The sequence below is a fragment of the Xenopus tropicalis genome, chromosome 6, assembly GCF_000004195.4.
Source record: "Xenopus tropicalis strain Nigerian chromosome 6, UCB_Xtro_10.0, whole genome shotgun sequence".
Classification (NCBI taxonomy): Eukaryota; Metazoa; Chordata; class Amphibia; order Anura; family Pipidae; genus Xenopus; species Xenopus tropicalis.
In genome coordinates, this window is record NC_030682.2 from 976,680 (window position 1) to 994,375 (window position 17,696).

The 17,696-nt window shown below is 54.2% G+C and overlaps 1 protein-coding gene across 1 annotated transcript in view; it reads left to right on the forward strand.

Annotated features, from left to right (window-relative positions):
* The first annotated feature begins 2,452 nt into the window (after positions 1-2,452).
* The window catches only part of slc4a2 (solute carrier family 4 member 2), an 88,974-nt gene continuing 73,730 nt past the window's right edge, over positions 2,453-17,696 (forward strand). The window contains exons 1-2 of the mRNA XM_031903618.1: positions 2,453-2,516; positions 3,958-4,057. The gene's annotated coding sequence lies outside the window, so the exon portion shown is untranslated. The remainder of the gene's footprint in view (positions 2,517-3,957; positions 4,058-17,696) is intronic.

A 17,696-nucleotide genomic window follows, 5' to 3' on the forward strand; every position in this document is an offset into this window, starting at 1 on the left:
GGGGCACAGACTGACTCGCCGGGAGTTACAGGGAAAAGGCGGGGGGCACAGACTGACTCGCCGGAGTTACAGGGAAAGCCGGGGGGCACAGACTGACTCGCCGGGAGTTACAGGGAAAGGCCGGGGGCACAGACTGACTCGCCGGAGTTACAGGGAAAGGCCGGGGGGCACAGACTGACTCGCCGGGAGTTACAGGGAAAGGCCGGGGGGCACAGACTGACTCACCGGGAGTTACAGGGAAAGGCCGGGGGGCACAGACTGGCTCGCCGGGAGTTACAGGGAAAGGCCGGGGGGCACAGACTGACTCGCCGGGAGTTACAGGGAAAGGCCGGGGGCACAGACTGACTCGCCGGGAGTTACAGGGAAAGGCCGGGGGGCACAGACTGACTCGCCGGGAGTTACAGGGAAAGGCCGGGGGGAAACAGACTAGCTCGCCGGGAGTTACAGGGAAAGGCCGGGGGGCACAGACTGACTCGCCGGGAGTTACAGGGAAAGGCCGGGGGGGCACAGACTGGCTCGCCGGGAGTTACAGGAAAGGCCGGGGGGCACAGACTGACTCGCCGGGAGTTACAGGGAAAGGCCGGGGGGCACAGACTGGCTCGCCGGGAGTTACAGGGAAAGGCCGGGGGCACAGACTGACTCGCCGGGAGTTACAGGGAAAGGCCGGGGGGCACAGACTGACTCACCGGGAGTTACAGGGAAAGGCCGGGGGGCACAGACTGGGAGTTACAGGGAAAGGCCGGGGGCACAGACTGACTCGCCGGGAGTTACAGGGAAAGGCCGGGGGGCATCAGACTGACTCGCCGGGAGTTACAGGGAAAGTGCGGGGGCACAGACTGACTCGCCGGGAGTTTACAGGGAAAGGCCGGGGGGCACAGACTGGCTCGCCGGGAGTTACAGGGAAAGGCGGGGGACAGACTGGCTCGCCGGGGTTACAGGGAAAGGCCGGGGGGCACAGACTGGCTCGCCGGGAGTTACAGGGAAAGGCCCGGGGGGCACAGACTGGCTCGCCGGGAGTTACAGGGAAAGGCCGGGGGGCACAGACTGGCTCGCCGGGAGTTACAGGGAAAGGCCGGGGGGTTGCCGTACCCTCCCTTCTATCTCACTGGGACAGAGGACATGGAATATTCCTCAGCAGCCACTCAAGGACACAAGAGCTTGCAATCATACGCCTGGCACGGAGCCCAAGGAAGCGGCACAGGGGGCACAGTGAATCCTGAGAGGGGGCAGTAAGGGGTAGGGGCAGGTCAGGCCAGGAATGAGAGGGGGCAGTAAGGGGTAGGGGCAGGTCAGGCCAGGAATGAGAGGGGGCAGTAAGGGGTAGGGGCAGTAAGGGGTAGGGCAGGTCAGGCCAGGATGGAGAGGGGGCAGTAAGGGGTATGGGCAGGTCAGGCCAGGATGGAGAGGGGGCAGTAAGGGGTATGGGCAGGTCAGGCCAGGATGGAGAGGGGGCAGTAAGGGGTAGGGGCAGGTCAGGCCAGGATGGAGGGGGGCAGTAAGGGGTAGGGGCAGTAAGGGTAGGGGCAGGTCAGGCCAGGATGGAGAGGGGGCAGTAAGGGGTAGGGGCAGGTCAGGCCAGGATGGAGAGGGGGCAGTTAGGGGTAGGGCAGTAAGGGGGTCAGGGGCAGGTCAGGCAAGGATGGAGAGGGGGCAGTAAGGGGTAGGGGCAGGTCAGGCCAGGATGGAGAGGGGGCAGTAAGGGGTAGGGGCAGGTCAGGCCAGGATGGAGAGGGGGACAAGGGGTAGGGGCAGGTCAGGTCAGGATGGAGAGGGGGCAGTAAGGGGTAGGGGCAGGTCAGGCCAGATGGAGAGGGGCAGTAAGGGGTAGGGGCAGGTCAGGCCAGGATGGAGAGGGGGCAGTAAGGGTAGGGCAGTAAGGGGTAGGGGCAGGTCAGGCCAGGATGGAGAGGGGGCAGTAAGGGGTAGGGCAGTAAGGGGTAGGGGCAGGTCATAGGCCAGGATGGAGAGGGGGCAGTTAGGGGTAGGGGCAGTAAGGGGTAGGGGCAGGTCAGGCAAGGATGGAGAGGGGCAGTAAGGGGTAGGGGCAGGTCAGGCCAGGAGGGAGAGGGGGCAGTAAGGGGTAGGGGCAGGTCAGGCCAGGAGGAGAGGGGGCACAAGGGGTAGGGGCAGGTCAGGCAGGATGGAGAGGGGGCAGTAAGGGTAGGGGCAGGTCAGGCCAGGATGGAGAGGGGGCAGTAAGGGTAGGGGCAGGTCAGGCCAGGATGGAGAGGGGGCAGTAAGGGGTAGGGGCAGGTCAGGCCAGGATGGAGAGGGGGCACAAGGGGTAGGGGCAGGTCAGGCCAGGATGGAGAGGGGGCAGTAAGGGGTAGGGGCAGTAAGGGTAGGGCAGGTCAGGCCAGGATGGAGAGGGGGCACAAGGGGTAGGGGCAGGTCAGGCCAGGATGGAGAGGGGGAATGAGAGGGGTGGGGGCGTGGCAGGGGGAGGGGCCAGTAACTGGCAGCAGATTAGCAACTTCAGCATTCCCCAACTGCACAGAGAGAGACCTGCACCCAGGGTAGGTACCTACTGCCTGTATTCCTGTGCCCACCTACCCACCCCTGTCTGAATTCCTGTGCCCACCTACCCACCCCTGTCTGTATTCCTGTGCCCCCTACCACCCCTGTCTGTATTCCTGTGCCCACCTACCCACCCCTGTCTGAATTCCTGTGCCCACCTACCCACCCCTGTCTGTATTCCTGTGCCCACCTCCCACACCTGTCTGAATTCCTGTGCCCACCTACCCACCCCATCTGTATTCCTGTGCCCACCTACCCACCCCTGTCTGTATTCCTGTGCCCACCTACCCACCCCTGTCTGTCAGCAGTCACTGAGGGGTTCTGTGCCCCCCATATAAAGGCACAAGGCTGCAGGCTGAGTTATACAGGGAACTCTGAGTATCACTCATGTATTATAAGGGATAATGTACCCCCTACTGTAAATGATAAGGATATTAGCAGTCACTGAGGGGTTCTGTGCCCCCCATATAAAGGCACAAGGCTGCAGGCTGAGTTATACAGGAACTCTGAGTATCACTCATGTATTATAAGGGATACTGTACCCCTACTGTAAATGGTAAGGATATTAGCAGTCACTGAGGGGTTCTGTGCCCCCCATATAAGGCCACAAGGCTGCAGGCTGAGTTATACAGGGAACTCTGAGTATCACTCATGTATTATAAGGGATAATGTACCCCTACTGTAAATGATAAGGATATTAGCAAGTCACTGAGGGGTTCTGTGCCCCCCATATAAAGGCACAAGGCTGCAGGCTGAGTTATACAGGGAACTCTGAGTATCATCCATGTATTATAAGGGATAATGTACCCCCGAACTGTAAATGATAAGGATATTAGCAGTCACTGAGGGGTTCTGTGCCCCATATAAAGGCACAAGGCTGCAGGCTGAGTTATACAGGGAACTCTGAGTATCACTCATGTATTATAAGGGATAATGTTACCCCTACTGTAAATGATAAGGATATTAGCAGTCACTGAGGGGTTCTGTGCCCCCCATATAAAGGCACAAGGCTGCAGGCTGAGTTATACAAGGGAACTCTGAGTATCACTCATGTAATTATAAGGGATAATGTACCCCCTACTGTAAATGATAAGGATATTAGCAGTCACTGAGGGGTTCTGTGCCCCCCATATAAGAGCACAAGGCTGCAGGCTGAGTTATACAGGGAACTCTGAGTATCACTCATGTATTATAAGGGATAATGTACCCCCTACTGTAAATGATAAGGATATTAGCAGTCACTGAGGGGTTCTGTGCCCCCCATATAAAGGCATAAGGCTACAGGCTGAGTTATACAGGGAACTCTGAGTATCACTCATGTATTATAAGGGATAATGTACCCCCTACTGTAAATGATAAGGTTATTAGCAGTCACTGAGGGGTTCTTATACTACAGGGGGGATATAGGTGGGTAACCTGTGGGTGCTTTTCTTCCTTTAGGTCACACCGCTCAGACTGGAGGTTGGCATTTACCCATGGGCACCCTGCTGTGTTATAACTGCAGCTGAATTACATCTTTCAGTACCGACGGTGGGATTTGGTAAGGGGGGAGGGGGGCACGGGAATTGTGAAAGTAACCCTTTGGGCTCCCATGTTCCCCTGGGGGTCATTAGAAACCATTTTGCCCCCTGAAGCTGCTTCTCAGGTTTCATTTGGGTCCAATGACAAAAACGGCAAGTAATGCAAAGGCTATATCTTTATGTTTGTGTGGGTTTCTTCTGGGTACCCCGCTTTCCCCCACACCCCAAAAACATGCAGGCATTTTAACTGACTCCTGATAAACCTGTGAATGGGATAGGGATCTTAGATTGTAAGCTCACTGGGGCAGGGGCTGATGGGAATGTGATAGGGGCCTTAGATTGTAAGCTCACTGGGGCAGGGACTGATGGGAATGGGATAGGGGCGTTAGAGTGTAAGCTCACTGGGGCAGGGGCTGATGGGAATGGGATAGGGATCTTAGATTGTAAAGCCTCACTGGGGGCCGGGGCTGATGGGAATGGATATGGTGACCTTAAGATTGTAAGCTCACTGGGGCAGGGCACTGATGGGAATGGGATAGGGGCGTTAAGAGTGTAAGCTCACCTGGGCAGGGGCTGAAATGGGGAATGGGATAGGGACTTCCGAGGTGTTAAGCTATGGGGGCAGGGGCTGATGGGATGGGAATAGGGGCGTTAGAGTGTAAGCCTCACTGGGGCAGGGGACTGATGGGATGGGATAGGGACCTTTAGATTGTGAAGGCTCACTGGGGCAGGGACTGATTGGAAATGGGATAGGGAGCCTTAGATTTGTAAAGCTCACTGGGGCAGGGACTGATGGGAAATGGGATAGGGACCTTAGATTGTAAGCTCACATGGGGCAGGGGCTGATGGTAATGGACATAGGGGCGTTTGAGTGTAAGCTCACTGGGGCAGGGACTTGATGGGAAATGGGATAGGGACCTTAGATTGGTAAGCTCACTGGGGGGAGGGAACTGAATGGGATGGGATTGGGGCGTTAGAGTGATAAGCTCACTGGGGCAAGGGGCTGATGGGAATGGGATATGGGACCTTAGATTGTAAAGCTCACGGGCAGGGACTGATGGGAATGGGATTAGGGGCGTTAGACCTCGTAAGCTCACTGGGGCAGGGGCCTGATGGGAATGGGATAATGGATCTTAGATTGTTAAGCTCACTGGGGCAGGGACGATGGGAATGGGAAATAGGGACCTTAGATTGTAAGCTCACTGGGACAAGGGGCTGATGGGAATGGCCTAGGGATCTTGATTGTTAAGCTCACTGGGACAGGGGAAGATGGGAATGGTGCTAGGGTATCTTTAGATTGTAAAGCTCACTGGGACGGGGCTGATGGAATGGGCTAGGGATCTTAAGATTGTAAGCTCACTGGGACAGGGGCTGAATGGGAATGGGCTAAGGGATCCTTAGATTGTAGCTCAACTGGGCAGGGGTGAATGGGAATGGGGATTATAGGGACGTTAGAGTGTAAAGCTCACTGGGGGCAAGGGGCTGATGGGATGGGATAGGACCGTTAGAGTGTAAGCTACTGGGCAGGAGCTGATGGGACAATGGGAATAGGGAACCTTAGAGTGTAAGCTCACTGGGCAGGGGCTGATGGGAAATGGGCATTAGGGAAACCTTAGAGTGTAAGCTCACTGGGGGCAGGGGCTGAATGGGAATGGGATAGGGAAATCTTAGGAATTGTAAGTCCTCACTGGGGCAAGGGCTGATGGGAATGGAATAGGGATCTTTAGATTTGTAAAGCTCTGGGGCAGGGGCTGAATTGGGAAAATGGGAATAGGGACCTTAGATTTGTAAAGCCTCACTGGGGCAGGGACCATCGATGGGAATCGGGATAGGGACCTTCAGATTGTAAGCTGCACTGGGGCAGGGGCTGATGGGAATGGGATAGGGGCGTTAGAGTGTAAAAGCTCAACTGGGCAGGGGCTGAATGGAAATGGGATAGGGACTTAGAGTGTAAGCTCAACTGGGGCAGGGGCCTGATGGGAAATTGGGATAGGGGCGTTTAGAGTGGTAAGCTCACTGGGGCGAAAGGGGCTGATGGGAATGGGATAAGGATCTTAGATTGTAAGCTCACTGGGCAGGGCTGATGGGAAGGGATAGGGAACCTTAAGATTAGTAACTCACTGGGGCAGGGACTGATGGGAATGGGATAGGGGCGTTAGAGTGTAAGCCTCACTGGGGGGCAGGGGCCTGATGGGAAAATGGGATAGGGACCTTAGATTGTAAGCTCACTGGGGCAAGGGACTAATGGTGAATGGGATAGGGGCGTTTAGACTGTAAGCTCACTGGGGCAGGGGCTGATGGGAATGGATAGGGACTTAGTATTGTAAGCTCAACTGGGAACAGGGGCTGAATGGGAATGTGATAGGGACCTTAGATTGTAGCTCACTGGGGCAGGGACTGGATGCGGAATGGGCTAAGGGATCTTAGATTGTAAGCTCACTGGGACTAGGGGCTGTGGGAATGGGCTAGGGATCTTAGAGATTGTAAAGCTCACTGGGCGCAGGGGCTGATGGAATGGGCTAGGGATCTTAGATTTGGTAAGCTCACTGGGACAGGGGCTGATGGGAATGGGGCTAGGATCTTGATTGTAAGGCTCAACCTGGGGCACGGGGCTGATGGGAATGGGATAGGGACCTTAGAGGTGTAAGCTCACTTGGGGCAGGGGCCCTGAATGGGAATGGATAGGGGCCTTAGAGTGTAAGCTCACTGGGAGCAGGGGCTGATGGGAATGGGATAGGGAACGTTAGAAGTGGTAAGCTCACTGGGGCAGGGGCTGATGGGAATGGGGAATAGGGGCCTTAGAGCTGGTAAGCTGCACTGGGGCAGGGGCTGATTGGAATGGGATAGGACCTTAGAGTGTAAGATCACTGGGGCAGGGGCGGAGGAATGGGATTTAGAATGTGTAAGCTTCAGTGGGTCAGGGTCTGATGGGTACTGGGATATTAGTAGTGTTAAGGCTCAGTGGGGGCAGGGGGCGGAGGAAATGGGATTTACAGTGTTAAGCTCAATGGGGAGGGGCGGAGGGAATTGGGGATTTAGTAGTGTAAGCTCACTGGGCAAGGGGCGGAGATGAATGGGAATATTAGAGTGTAAGCTCAGCTGGGGCAGGGCGGAGGAATGGGATATTAGAAGTGTAAGCTTCAGTGGGCTAGGGGCTGATGGAATGGCGATATTAGAGTGGTAAGCTCACTGGGCTATGGGGGCGGAGGGATGGGATCTTAGAGTGTAAGCCTCAGTGGGGAGGGCGGAGGGAATAGGATTATTGAGTGTAAGCTCCAGTGGGGGGGGCTGTAATAGGGAATGGGTATACTTAGAGTGTAAGCTGCAGTGGGGGCAGGGGGGGAGGGCAATGATATTGAGTGTAAGCTCAGTGGGGCTAGGGAACTGATGGGAATGGGATAATTAGAGTGTAAGCTCAGTGGGGCGCAGGGGGAGGGATATGGATATATTAGAGTGTAAAGCTCAGTGGGCTAGGGACTGATGGGATGGAATATTTAGAGTGTAAGCTCTAGTGGGGGCAGGGGGTAGGGAATGGGATGATAGAGTGTAAGCTCGTGGGGCTGAGGGGGAGGGAATGGATACTTAGTAGGTGTAAGATCAGTGGGGGCAGGGGGGAGGGCATGGTTATTAGAGTGTAAGCTCAGTGGGGCCAGGGACTGATGGAATGGATATTAGATAGTGTAAGCTTGCAGTGGGGGCAAGGGGGGAGGGAATGGAATATTGACGTGTAAGCTCAGTGGGGCGAGGGGGGAGGGAATGGGTATTAAGCAGTGTAAGCTTGCAGTGGGGAAGGGGGGAGGGTTAATGGGATATTAGAGTGTTAAGCTCAGTGGGGCAGGGGGGAGGGTAGATGGGATATTAGTAGTGTAAGCTCAGTGGGGGCATGGGGGAGGGAAATGGGGAAGTATTAGAGTGTAGGCTCAGTGGGGCAGGGGCTGATGGTACTGGATATTAGAGTGTAAGGCACTGGGGCAGGGGCTGATGGGAAGGGATATTTAGAGTGTAAGCTCAGTGGGGGCATAGAGGGGCTGATGGGAGATGGATTATGTAGAAAGTGTAAAGCTCAGTGGGGCAAGGGGCTGAATGGGAATGGGAATTAGTACGTGTAAGCTCAGTGGGGCAGGGGTCTGATTGGAGGGATCTTAGAAGTGTAAAGCTCAAGTGGGTACAGGGGGGAGGAATGGGATATTAGAGTGTAAAGCTGCAGTGGGCAGCTGGGTGGAGGGGAATGGGATATTAGTAGTGTAGCTCAGTGGGGCTAGGTACGATGGGAATGGTATATTAGAGTGTAAGCTCAGTGGGTAGCAGGGGGGAGGGAATGGATATTAAGTGTAGCTCAGTGGGTGCATGGGAGTGATTGGGGATGGATATTAGAGTTAGTAAGCCTTGTCAGTGGCTGCAGGGACTGATGGGAATGGGATATTAGAGTGTAAGCTGCCATAGTGGGGGCAGGGGGGAGGGAATGGGATATTAGACGTAGTAAGCTCAGTGGGGGCAGGGCTGATGGGTTAATGGTATTATTACAAGTGTAGTCAGTGGGGGCAGGGGCTGTGGGACAGGGATATTAGAGTTGTAAGCTGCAGTGGGGCCCAGGGACTGCTGGGAATGGATTATTAGTTAAGTGTAAGCTCAGTGGGGCAGGCGACTGATGGGAATGGGTGTGATATAGAGTGTAAAGCTTCAGTGGGGCATGGGGGTGAGGGAATGGATATTAGAGTGTAAGCTCATAGTGGGGGGCTAGGACTGATGGGAATGGGATATTAGTAGTGTTAAGCTTCATGTGGGGCAGGGCCTGATGGGAATGGGATATTAGAGTGTAAGCTCAGTGGGCGGCAGGGCGGTAGGGAAATGGGAATGATTAGTGAGTGTAGCTCAGTTGGGGTCAGGGGCGGAGGGGAATGGGATATTAGCGTGGTAAGGCTCAGTGGGGGCAGGTGACTGATGGTAAGGGGATATTAGGAGTGTAAGCTGCAGTGGGGCAGGGCGAGGACTGGGATATTAGAGTGTAAGCTCAGTGGGGAACAGGGGCTGGTGGGAATGGGCAATATTAGAGTGTATAAGCTCAGTGGGGCAGGGCGGAGGGAATGGGATATTAGAGTGTAAGCTCAGTGGGGCTAGGGGGCGGAGGGATGGGATATTTAAGAATGTGTAAGCTCAGTGGGGCAGGGCTGATGGAATGGGATATTTAGAGTGGTAAGCTCCGTGGGGCAGGGGAGGGAATTGGTTATTAGAGTGTAGCTGCAGTGGGGCAAGGGGGGTAGGGAATGGGATTAATTAGAGTGTTCCCGGCTCAGTGGGGCTAGGGGGGAGGCGAATGGAATATTTAGAGTGTAAGCTCAGTGGGCATAGGGGGGAGGGAATGGATTAATACAGTGTAAGCTCAGTGGGTGTGAAATCAGGGGCTTGATGTAATGGGATATTAGAGTGTAAGCTTCACTGGGCAGGGGCTGATGGGAATGGATATTGAGAGTGTAAGCTCAGTGGGATCGGCAGGGCTGCCTGGGAATGGGATATTATAGAGTGTAAGCTCAGTGGGGCTAGGGGGGAGGGAATGGGATATTATGAGTGTAAGCTCAGTTGGGGCAGGGGCTGATGGGAATTTGGGATATTAGAGTGTAAGCTGCAGTGGGCTAGAGGGGCTGATGGGTAATGTGATATAGAGTGTAAGCTCAGTGGGGGCTATGGGGCTGATGGGAATGGGATATTAGAGTGTATAGGCTCAGTGTGGGCTGGGGCTGATCGGGATGGGATATTTAGAGTGTAAGGCTCAGTTGGGGCAGGGAAGCTGATGAATGGTGTATATTTAGAGTGTAAGGGCTCCAGTGGGACAGGGGGAGGGAATGGGAATGAGTGTAAGCTCAGTGGGGCAGGGGGGTAGGGAATGTGGGATATTAGAGGTGTAAGTTCAGTGGGGGTCAGGACTGATGCGGAATGGGATATTTAGAGTGTAAGCTCAGTGGGATCAGGGGGGGGAGGGAAGTGGGATATTAAGAGTGTAAGCTCAGTGGCGGTCGAGGGGGGAGGGGATATGGGATATTAGAGTGTGCTGCAGTGGGGGCTTATGGGGATCTTGTATGGAATGGATTATTAGAGTGTAAGCTGGCAGTGGGGGCAGGGGCTGATGGGTAATGGGATATTAGAGTGTAAGCTCAGTGGGCAGGGGCTGATGGGAATGGGATATTAGAGTGTAAGGCTGCAGTGGGGCTACGGGGAGGGAATGGGTATTATAGAGTGTAAGCTCAGTGGGGCAGGGGAGGGAATGGAATATTAGAGTGTAAGCTCATGTGGGGCAGGGGTGAGGCGAATCGGGGATATTAGAGTGTAAGCTGTGGGGCAGGGACTGTGATGGAATGGGATATAGATGGTGTCAGTCTCAGTGGGCGCAGGGGGGAGGGATGGGATATTAGAGTGGTAAGCTCAGTGGGGCCAGGGCTGATGGGAACTGGGTTATTATTAGAGTGTAAGCTGCGTGGGGCAGGGGGGGAGAGATAATGGGATTATTGAGGGTGTCAAGGCTCAGTGGGGCAGGGGGTAGGGAAATGGGTTATATTAGAGTGTAAGGCTCAGTGGGGCAGGGAACTGATGGAATGGAGTATTTGAGTGTAAGCTCAGTGGGGCTTATGGGGGGAGGGAATGGGATTATTCAGAGGTTGTAGAGGCTCAGTGGGGGCAGGGGCTGATGGGAAAGGATATTGCGTGTAAGCCTCAGTGGGGCAGGGGCTGATGGGAAATGGATATTAGAGTGTAAAGCTCAGTGGGGCAGGGGGGCGGAGGAATGGGATTATCTAGAGTGTAAGCTACCAGTGGGCATGGGAAGCTGATGGAATTGGGATATTAGAGTGGTACTCAGTGGGCAGGGGGGAGGGAATGGGATATTAGAGTGTAAGCATCAGTGGGGCCTAGGGGGCTGATGAATGGGTATTTAGAGTGTAAGGCTCAGTGGGGCTAAGGCGGTAGGGAATGGATATTATGAGTGTAAGCTCCGTGGGGCAGGCGACTGATTGGGTTAATGGGATATTAGAAGTGTAAGCTGCAGTGGGGGGCAGGGGCGGAGGTAATGGGATATTATAGTAGTGGTAAGCTCAGTGGGTACAGGGCGGTAGGGAATGGGATATTAGAGTGTAAGCTCAGTGGGGGCAGGGAAGCTGTGGATGGGATATTAGAGTGTTAAGCTTCAGTGGGGCATAGGGGGAGGGAATGGGATATTAGAGTGTAAGCTCAGTGGGGCAGGGCGGAGGGAATTGGGTATTAGAGTGTAAAGCTCAATGTGGGGCAGGGGAGAGGGCAATGGGATATTAGAGTGTAACTCAGTGGGCAGGGGCTGATGGGAATGGATATTTCGAGTGTAAGCTGCAGTGGGTTGCAGGGGCTGATGGATGATTGGGATGATTATAGAGTGTTAAGCTGCAGTGGGCTTAGTGGGGGAGGGATATGGGATATTAGAGTGTAAGCCTCTAGTGGGCTAGGGGCGGAGGGAATGGGATATTAGAGTGTAAGCTTCAAGTGGGGCAAAGGGGCTGATGGGAATGGGATTTAGAGTGTAAGCTCAGTGGTGGCAGGGAGCGGAGGAATGGAGATATTTTAGAAGTGGTAAGCTGAGTGGGGGGCAGGGCTATGGGAATGGGATATTACAGTGTAAGGCTCAGTTGGGGGGGCAGGGGCTGATGGGAATGGATATTAGAGTGTTAAGCTCAGTTGGGGCAGGGACTGATGGTTAATGGTGATATTAGAGTGTAAGGCTCAGTGGGGCAGGGAGCTGATGGGATGGGATTATTGAGTCGGTAAGCTCAGTGGGGCAGGGGGGAGGGAATGGGATATTAGAGTGTAAGCTCAGTGGGCCATGGGTGACTGATGGGGCAATGGGATATTAGAGTGTTAAGCTTCAGTGGGGCAGGGCTGATGGTGAATGGGATATTAGAGTGTAAGGCTCAGTGGGGCAGGGCGGAGGGAATGGGATATTAAGATGTGTAAGCTTCAGTTGGGGCAGGGGCGGAGGGAATGGGTATATTAGGTGTAAAGCTCAGTGGGGGTCAGGGCTGATGGGAATTGGATATTAGGTGTTATAGCTCAGTGGGGCAGGGGGAGGGAATGGGATATTAGATGTGTAAGCTCAGTGGGGCAGGGGCTGATAGGAATTGGGATACTTAGATGTATAAGCTCAGTGGGGCAGGGTCGGAGGAATGGATATTAGAGTGTAAGCTCAGTGGGGGCATCGGTGGGGCGGAGGGAAATGGGTATTAAGAGGTGTAAGCTGCAGTGGGGCAGGGACTGGGATGGGAATGGGATATTAGAGTGTAAGCTCAGTGGGGCAGGGGGGGAGGGGAATGGATATTAGAGTGTAGCTCAGGGGCAGGGGGAGGAATGGGTGATATTAGAGTGTAAGCTCTAGTGGGGAGGGGGGCGTGGAATGGATTTAGAGTGTAAGCTTCAGTGGGGCAGGGGAGAGGGAATGGGATTATTAGAGTGTAAGGCTCAGTTGGGGCATGGGCTGATGGTAATGGGATATAGAGTGTAAGCTCAACTGGGGCAGGGCTGATGGAATGGGATATTAGAGTGTAAAGCTCAGTGGGGGCAGGGGCTTGATGGGAATGGAATATTTAGAGTGTAAGCTCAGTGGGGCAGGGTGGGAGGGAATGGGATATTTAGAGTGTAGGCTCAGTGGGGCAAGGGGCTGATTGGATGGGATATTAGAGTGTTAAGCTCAGTGGGCGGCAGGGGCTGATGGATAATGTGATATTAGAGTGGTAAGCTCAGTGGTGCAGGGGCTGGATGGAATGGGATATTAGAGTGTAAGGCTGTCAGTGGGGCAGGGGCTGATGGAATGCGGATTTATTAGAGTGTAGAGCTCGAGTGGGGGCATAGGGGACTGATGGAATATGGGATATTAGAGTGTAAGCTTTTCAGTGGGACAGGGGTGAGGGAATGGGTATTTAGAGTGTAAGCTTCATGTGGGGCAGGGGGGAGGGATGGGTATATTAGAGTGTTAAGTTCAGTGGGCAGGGACTGATGGTAATGGGATATTAGAGTGTAAGCTCAGTGGGACAGGGGGATGGGAATGGATATTAGAGTGTTAAGCTGCAGTGGGGCAAGGGGGGGGACGGGAATCGGGATATTAGAGTGTAACGCTGGCAGTGCGGGGCAGGGACTGGATGGGAATGGGATGATTAGAGTGTAGCTCAGTGGGGGCAGCGCTGATGGGTAATGGTATATTAGAGTGTAGGCTCAGTGGGCAGGGGCTGATGGGAATGGCATATTAGAGTGTTAAGGCTGGCAGGTGGGGCAGGTGGGAGGGTATATGGGTACTAATTAGTAGTGTTAAGCTCAGTGGGGCAGCGGGGAGGGTAAATGGGATACATTAGAGTGTGAAGCTCAGTGGGGCAGGGGGGAGTGTAAGAATGGGAGAATATTTAGAGTGTAGCTTGCAGTGGGCAGGGACTGATGGGTAATGGAATCTTAGAGTGTTATAGCTGCAGTGGGGCAGGGGGGAGGGAATGGGATATTAGAAGTGTAAGCTGCAGTTGGGGCTAGGGGCTGTATGGAATGGGATATTGATGTTAAGCTCGTGGGGCAGGTGGGAGGGTGGCGATTATTAGAAGTTGTCAGGCTCAGTGGGGGCAGAGGGGGGAAGGAATGGGATATTAGAGGTAAAGCTCAGTGGGGGCTAGGCGACTGATGGGAAATAGGATATATAGAGTGTAAGCTCGTGGGGCAGGGGGAGGGAATGGGAATATTAGAGTGTAAGCTCAGTGGGGCAGGGGCTGATGGAATGGATATTAGAGTGTAAGCCCTCAGTGGGCAGGGGGCTGATGGCGATAATGGGATATTCGAGTGTAGCTGCAGTGGGGCTAGGGGGCGGAGGGATATGGGATATTAGAGCTGTAGCTTAGTTGGGGGGCAGGGACTGATGGGAATTGGATAATTAGAGTGTAAGCTCAGTGGGCAGGGAGGAGGGAATGGGATATTAGAGTGTTAAGCTCAGTGGGGGCAGTGGGCTGATGGAATGGGAATATTAGAGTGTAAGCTCAGGGGCAGGGCGGAGGAATGGGATAATTAGAGTGTAAGCTCAGTGGGGCAGGAACTGAATGGGAATGGGATATTAGAGTGTTAAAGGGCTCAGGTGGGCAAGTGGGCGGTAGGTAATGGGATATTAGAGTGTATAGCTCAGTGGGACGGGCGGAGGAATGCGGGATATTAGAGTGTAAGGCTCTAAGTGGGGCAGTGGGCTGATGGGAAATGGCGAATATTAGAGTGTAGCTCATGGTGGGGCAGGTGGGGAGGGATAATGGGTATTAGACGTGTAAGGCTCAGTGGGGCTAGGGGGGCGGAGGGGTAATGTGATATTAGAGTGTAAGGCCTCAGTGGGGCTAGGGGGGAGAGGAAGGGATATTAAGAGTGTAAGCTCAGTGGGGCAGGGGCTGATGGGATGGGATATTAGAGTGTAAGCTCAGTGGGCAGGGGGCTGATTGGGAATGGGATTATTAGTATGTGTAAGGGCTCAAGTGGGGCTAGGGGGGAGGGTAATGGGATATTAGATAGTGTAGCTCAGTGGGGCTAGGGGCGGAGGGAATGGGATATTAGACGTGTATAGCTCACAGTGGGGCTAGGGCTGATGGGAATGGGAATATTAGAGTGTAAGCTCAGTGGGGCAGGGGGGCGGAGGAATGGGATATTAGAGTGTAAGCTCAGTGGGGCAGGGGCTGATGGGAATGGGATATTAGAGTGTAAGCTCAGTGGGGCAGTGTCGGGGGGGGAATGGGATATTAGAGTGTAAGCTCAGTGGGCAGGGGCGGAGGGAATGGGATATTAGAGTGTAAGCTCAGTGGGGCAGGGGGCTGATGGCATAATGGGATATTAGAGTGTAAGCTCAGTGGGGCAGGGCGGAGGGAATGGGATATTAGAGTGTAAGCTCAGTGGGGCAGGGGGGAGGGGAATGGGATATTAGAGTGTAAGCTCAGTGGGGCAGCGGCGAGTAGGAAATCCCGGGATATTAGAGTGTAAGCTCAGTGGGGCAGGGCGGTCCCTACGCGCCGAATGGGATACTTAGAGTGTAAGCTCAGTGGGGTCAAGGGGCTGCTATGGGATGGCGATATTAGAGTGTAAGCTCAGTGGGGCAGGGGGTAGGGAATGGGATATTAGAGTGTAAGCTCAGTGGGGCAGGGGGGGGGAATGGGATATTAGAGTGTAAGCTCAGTGGGGGCAGGGCTGATGGAATGGGATATTAGAGTGTAAGCTCAGTGGGGCAGGGGGGAGGGAATGGGATATTAGAGTGTAAGCTCAGGGTGCAAGGGGGCTGATGAATGGGATATTAGAGTGTAAGCTCAGTGGGGCAGAGGGTGGAGGGAATGGGATATTAGAGTGTAAGCTCAGTGGGCAGGGGGGGTAGGGTAATGGGATATTAGAGTGTAAGCTCAGTGGGGCAGGGGGCTGATGGGAATGGGATATTAGAGTGTAAGCTCAGTGGGCAGGGGCTGATGGGAAATGGGATATTAGAGTGTAAGCTCAGTGGGGCAGGGGGGAGGGAATGGGATATTAGAGTGTAAGCTCATGTGGGCTTAGGGGGCGGAGGGAATGGGATATTAGAGTGTAAGCTCAGTGGGGTGGCTAGGCAGGGGTTAGGGAATGGGATATTAGAGTGTAAGCTCAGTGGGGCGGGGGGCGGAGGAATGGGATATTAGAGTGTAAGCTCAGTGGGGCAGGGGGGAGGTGATGGGATATTAGAGTGTAAGCTCAGTGGGGCAGGGGCGGAGGGAATGGGATATTAGAGTGTAAGCTCAGTGGGGCAGGGGGGTAGGGAATGGGATATTAGAGTGTAAGCTCAGTGGGGCAGGGGGGAGGGAATGGGATATTAGAGTGTAAGCTCAGTGGGGCAGGGGGAGGGGAATGGGATATTAGGAAGTGTAAGCTCAGTGGGGCAGGGGCTGATGGAATGGGATATTAGAGTGTAAGCTCAGTGGGGCAGGGGCTGATGGGAATGGGATATTAGAGTGTAAGCTCAGTGGGGCTAGGGGGAGGGAATGGGATATTAGAGTGTAAGCTCAGTGGGGCAGGGGCTGATGGTAATGGGATATTAGAGTGTAAGCTCAGTGGGCAGGGGCTGATGGGAAAGGGATATTAGAGTGTAAGCTCAGTGGGGCAGGGGCTGAGGGAAATGGGATATTAGAGTGTAAGCTCAGTGGGGCAGGGAGCTGATGGGAATGGGATATTAGAGTGTAAGCTCAGTGGGGCTTTACGGGGTCTTGATGGGAATGGGATATTAGAGTGTAAGCTCAGTGGGGCAGGGGCTGATGGGAATGGGATATTAGAGTGTAAGCTCAGTGGGCATGGGGCTGATGGGAAATGGGATATTAGAGTGTAAGCTCAGTGGGGCAGGGACTGATGGGAATGGGATATTAGAGTGTAAGCTCAGTGGGGCAGGATGGGGGAGGGAATGGGATATTAGAGTGTAAGCTCAGTGGGAACAGAGGGGGAGGGAATGGGATATTAGAGTGTAAGCTCTAGTGGGGCACGGGGGGAGGGAATGGGATATTAGAGTGTAAGCTCAGTGGGGCAGGGGGGTTAGGGAATGGGATATTAGAGTGTAAGCTCAGTGGGGCAGGGGGGAGGGAATGGGATATTAGAGTGTAAGCTCAGTGGGGCAGGGGTGATGGGAATGGGATATTAGAGTGTAAGCTCAGTGGGGCAGGGGAGGAGGGAATGGGATATTAGAGTGTAAGCTCAGTGGGGCAGGGCGGAGGGAATGATATTAGAGTGTAAGCTCAGTGGGGCAGGGGGGAGGGAATGGGATATTAGAGTGTAAGCTCAGTGGGGCAGGGGGCGGGAATGGGATATTAGAGTGTAAGCTCAGTGGGGCAGGGGGGAGGGTAATGGGATATTAGAGTGTAAGCTCAAGTGGGGCATGGGGGAGGGAATGGGATATTAGAGTGTAAGCTCAGTGGGGCAGGGGCTGATTGGAATGGGATATTAGAGTGTAAGCTCAGTGGGCAGGGAACTGATGGGATATGGATATTAGAGTGTAAGCTCAGTGGGGCAGGGGGGAGGGAATGGGATATTAGAGTGTAAGCTCAGTGGGGCACAGGGGGGGAGGGAAATGGGTATTAGAGTGTAAGCTCAGTGGGGGCAGGGCTGATGGGAATGGGATATTAGAGTGTAAGCTCAGTGGGGCTAGGGCTGATGGGATGGGATATTAGAGTGTAAGCTCAGTGGGGCAGGGGGGGGAGGGAATGGGATATTAGAGTGTAAGCTCAGTGGGGGCAGGGGGAGGGAATGGGATATTAGAGTGTAAGCTCAGTGGGGCAGGGGCTGATCGGGAATGGGATATTAGAGTGTAAGCTCAGTGGGGCAGGGCTGATTGGAATGGGATATTAGAGTGTAAGCTCAGTGGGGCAGGGGGAGGGAATGGGATATTAGAGTGTAAGCTCAGTGGGGCAGGGGCTGATGGATAATGGATATTAGAGTGTAAGCTCAGTGGGGCAGTGGGGAGAATGGGATATTAGAGTGTAAGCTGCAGTGGGGCAGGGGGGAGGGAATGGGATATTAGAGTGTAAGCTCAGTGGGGCAGGGGGGAGGGAATGGGATATTAGAGTGTAAGCTCAGTGGGGGCATGAGGGGCTGATGGAATGGGATATTAGAGTGTAAGCTCAGTGGGGCAGGGGGGAGGAA